At 38.1% G+C, this 4,345-nt stretch overlaps 3 non-coding genes across 3 annotated transcripts; all 3 read right to left on the bottom strand.

Moving 5' to 3' along the window:
• Positions 1–237: 237 nt before the first annotated feature.
• On the bottom strand, positions 238–310 carry TRNAV-CAC (transfer RNA valine (anticodon CAC)). Its single transcript has one exon. It is a non-coding gene; the product is annotated as a tRNA-Val (tRNA).
• Positions 311–1,477: 1,167 nt separating this feature from the next.
• TRNAD-AUC (transfer RNA aspartic acid (anticodon AUC)) lies at positions 1,478–1,550 on the bottom strand. The gene has a single exon. It is a non-coding gene; the product is annotated as a tRNA-Asp (tRNA).
• A 1,405-nt stretch (positions 1,551–2,955) lies between these two features.
• On the bottom strand, positions 2,956–3,028 carry TRNAV-CAC (transfer RNA valine (anticodon CAC)). Its single transcript has one exon. It is a non-coding gene; the product is annotated as a tRNA-Val (tRNA).
• Positions 3,029–4,345: the final 1,317 nt, after the last annotated feature.

Below are 4,345 nucleotides of genomic sequence, written 5' to 3'. Positions count from 1 at the left end.
TTTTTTCTCCATAGTTTGGTCTTTTGCTTTTGTATTTATGGGAACTATATATTTTGAAACAAATAGGATTTTTATAATATGGGATTATGTTTTCTGCTAAAATGGTCAATAAAAAAGAAACCCAAAATCGTAGTTCTCTTTGTGATGGAAGCCAAAATGTATTGTCATTTGGCAACGAAACCAAGAATTTCACATATTACAAGTCGATAGGAAATTACTTCAACACCAAAAACATATTGGTTTCACTGGGGATTGAACCCAGGACCTTCTGCGTGTGAGGCAGACGTGATGACCACTACACTATGAAACCTTTGAAATCCTGCAAAGTAATGGCAATTAGAGACGAGTTTTGACCGCCAGGGGAAAAAAAACAAATTCGTAGCTCTGTTGGTGATGGAAGCTAAAACATCCCGTTATTCGGCAACAAAGCCAAGAACTTTATATACTGCAGGTTGATAGGGGATTATTTCAACACCAAGAACACATGGGTTTTGCTGGGGATTGAACCCATGACCTTCTGCGTGTAACGCAGACGTGATTTCCACTACACTATGAAACCTTTGAAAGCCTGCAAAGTAATGGCAATTAGAGACGAGTTTTGACCGCCAGGGAAAAAAAAAACAAATTCGTAGCTCTGTTGGGGATGGAAGCCAAAACATCCCATCATTCGGCAACAAAGCCAAAAACAAAATATATTGTAGTTTAATTGAGTATTATTTCAACACCAAGAACAGATTGGTTTTACTGGGGACTGAAAGCAGGACCTTCTGCGTGTTAAGCAGACGTGATGACCACTACTCTATGAATCCTGATGGAAAGGTACTGTGTATTGGCTAGCAGAGCAGAATTGTGACTGACGGGGCCTTTTTATTGCTGAAGGAAAGTATTTTTGGTTAATGAAACATTTACAATTTTTATTACATATTTTACCAGTTTTATTCCTACAAAGGGATTTTGCTTAAAAGGAAGTTTACATTGAATGTGTTACTTTTTTCCACATAGTTTAGTTGTTTGCTTTTGTATTTAAAGGAACTATATATTTTGAAACAAACAGGATTTTTATAATATGGGATTATGTTTTCTGCTAAAATGGTCAATAAAAAAGAAACCCAAAATCGTAGTTCTCTTGGTGAGGGAAGCCAAAATAAATTATCAGTTGGCAACACAACCAAGAATTTCATATACTACAGGTTGATAGCAAATTACTTCAACAGCGAAAACAGCTTGTTTTTACTGGGGATTGAACCCAGGACCTTCTGCGTGTGAAGTAGACGTGATGACCACTCCACTATGAAACCTGTGAAATCCTGCAAAGTAATGGCATTTAGAGACGAGTTTTGACCGCAAGGGGAAAAAAAAATAATAATTTGTAGTTCTGTTTGTGATGGAAGCCAAAACATACCATCATTCGGCAACAATGCCGAGAACTTCATATATTGTAGTTGGATAGCAAATTATTTCAACACTAAGAACAGATTGGTTTCACTGGGGATTGAACCCAGGACCTTCTGCGTGATAAGCAGACGTGATGACCAATACATTATGAAACCTGACGAAAAGTTACTGTGTATTGACTAGCAGAGCAGAATTGTGACTGACGGGGCCTTTTTATTGCTGAAGGAAAGTATTGTTGGTTAATGAAACATTTACAATTATTATTACAAATTTTACCAGTTTTATTCCTACAAAGGGATTTTGCTTAAATTGAAGTGTACATTAAATGTGTTACTTTTTTCAACATAGTTTAGTTGTTTGCTTTTGTATTTAAAGGAACTATATATTTTGAAACAAATAGGATTTTTATAATATGGGATTATGTTTTCTGCTAAAATGGTCAATAAAAAAGAAACCCAAAATCGTAGTTCTCTTTGTGATGGAAGCAAAAATGTATTGTCATTTGGCAACGAAACGAAGAATTTCACATATTACAGGTCGATAGGAAATTACTTCAACACCAAAAACAGATTGGTTTCACTAGGGATTGAACCCAGGACCTTCTGCGTGTGAAGCAGACGTGATGACCACTACACTATGAAACCTTTGAAATCCTGCAAAGTAATGGCAATTAGAGACGAGTTTTGACCGCCAGGGGAAAAAAAACAAATTCGTAGCTCTGTTGGTGATGGAAGCTAAAACATCCCGTTATTCAGCAACAAAGCCAAGAACTTTATATACTGCAGGTTAATGGGGGATTATTTCAACACCAAGAACACATGGGCTTCACTGGGGATTGAACCCAGGACCTCCTGCGTGTAAAGCAGACCTGATTTCTATCACACTATGAACCCCTTGGAAGCCTGCAAAGTAATGGCAATTAGAGACGAGTTTTGACCGCCAGGGAAAAAAAAACCCAATTCCGTAGCTCTGTTGGGGATGGAAGCCAAAACATCCCATCATTCGGCAACAAAGCCAAGAACTTCATATATTGTAGTTTAATTGAGTATTATTTCAACACCAAGAACAGATTGTTTTTACTGGGGATTGAACGCAGGATCTTCTGCGTGTTAAGCAGACGTGATGACCACTACTCTATGAAACCTGATGGAAAGTTACTGTGTATTGGCTAACAGAGCAGAATTGTGACTGACAGGGCCTTTTTATTGCTGAAGGAAAGTATTTTTGGTTAATGAAACATTTACAATTTTTATTACATATTTTACCAGTTTTATTCCTACAAAGGGATTTTGCTTAAATTGAAGTTTATATTGAATGTGTTACTTTTTTCCACATAGTTTAGTTGTTTGCTTTTGTATTTAAAGGAACTATATGTTTTGAAACAAACAGGATTTTTATAATATGGGATTATGTTTTCTGCTAAAATGGTCAATAAAAAAGAAACCCAAAATCGTAGTTCTCTTTGTGATGGAAGCCAAAATGTATTGTCATTTGGCAACGAAACCAAGAATTTCACATATTACAAGTCGATAGGAAATTACTTCAACACCAAAAACAGATTGGTTTCACTGGGGATTGAACCCAGGACCTTCTGCGTGTGAAGCAGACGTGATGACCACTACACTATGAAACCTTTGAAATCCTGCAAAGTAATGGCAATTAGAGACGAGTTTTGACCGCCAGGGGAAAAAAAAACAAGTTCGTAGCTCTGTTGGTGATGGAAGCTAAAACATCCCGTTATTCGGCAACAAAGCCAAGAACTTTATATACTGCAGGTTGATAGGGGATTATTTCAACACCAAGAACACATGAGTTTCACTGGGGATTGAACCCAGGACCTACTGCGTGTAAAGCAGACATGATTTCCACTACACTATGAAACCTTTGAAAGCCTGCAAAGTAATGGCAATTAGAGACGAGTTTTGACCGCCAGGGAAAAAAAAAACAAATTCGTAGCTCTGTTGGGGATGGAAGCGAAAACATCCCATCATTCGGCAACAAAGCCAAGAACTTCATATATTGTAGTTTAATTGAGTATTATTTCAACACGAAGAACAGATTGGTTTTACTGGGGATTGAACGCAGGACCTTCTGCGTGTTAAGCAGACGTGATGACCACTACTCTATGAAACCTGATGGAAGTTACTGTGTATTGGCTAGCAGAGCAGAATTGTGACTGACGGGGCCTTTTTATTGCTGAAGGAAAGTATTTTTGGTTAATGAAACATTTACAATTTTTATTACATATTTTACCAGTTTTATTCCTACAAAGGGATTTTGCTTAAAAGGAAGTTTATATTGAATGGCAACAAAATAAAGAATTTCATATGTTACAGGTTGATAGCAAATTACTTCAACAGCGAAAACGGCTTGTTTTTACTGGGGATTGAACCCAGGACCTTCTGCGTGTGAAGTAAACGTGTTGACGACTCCACTATGAAACCTGTGAAATCCTGCAAAGTAATGGCATTTAGAGACGAGTTTTGACTGCCAGGGGAAAAAAAAAAATAATTTGTAGTTCTGTTTGTGATGAAAGCCAAAACATCCCGTCATTCGGCAACAAAGCCGAGAACTTCATATATTGTAGTTGGATAGCGTATTATTTCAACATTAAGAACAGATTGGATTCACTGGGGATTGAACCCAGGACCTTCTGTGTGTTAAGCAGACGTGATGACTAGAGATGAGCGAACTGGTCCCGGTTCGGCTCGAGGCGGTTCGCCGAACGGAGGTCCCGTTCGAGTTCAGTTCGTCGAACGTTCGACGAACCGAACTCGAACGTATAGGCTATAATGGGAGGCAATCACAAACATATAAAAATGCATGATAAATGTACACAAAAAGTTAATAAACATTGCCATAACACTTACCGGTCCTCGCGATCCCTTCTGCACTCTGTCTCCTGCCGCTATTCCATCCGATGATCGCTGAATCCTCCCCGTGACCAGCA

The sequence above is a fragment of the Anomaloglossus baeobatrachus genome, chromosome 2, assembly GCF_048569485.1.
Source record: "Anomaloglossus baeobatrachus isolate aAnoBae1 chromosome 2, aAnoBae1.hap1, whole genome shotgun sequence".
NCBI lineage: Eukaryota > Metazoa > Chordata > Amphibia > Anura > Aromobatidae > Anomaloglossus > Anomaloglossus baeobatrachus.
The sequence above is the reverse complement of the archived record's forward strand: the minus strand, read 5'-3'. Positions and strand labels throughout refer to the sequence as shown.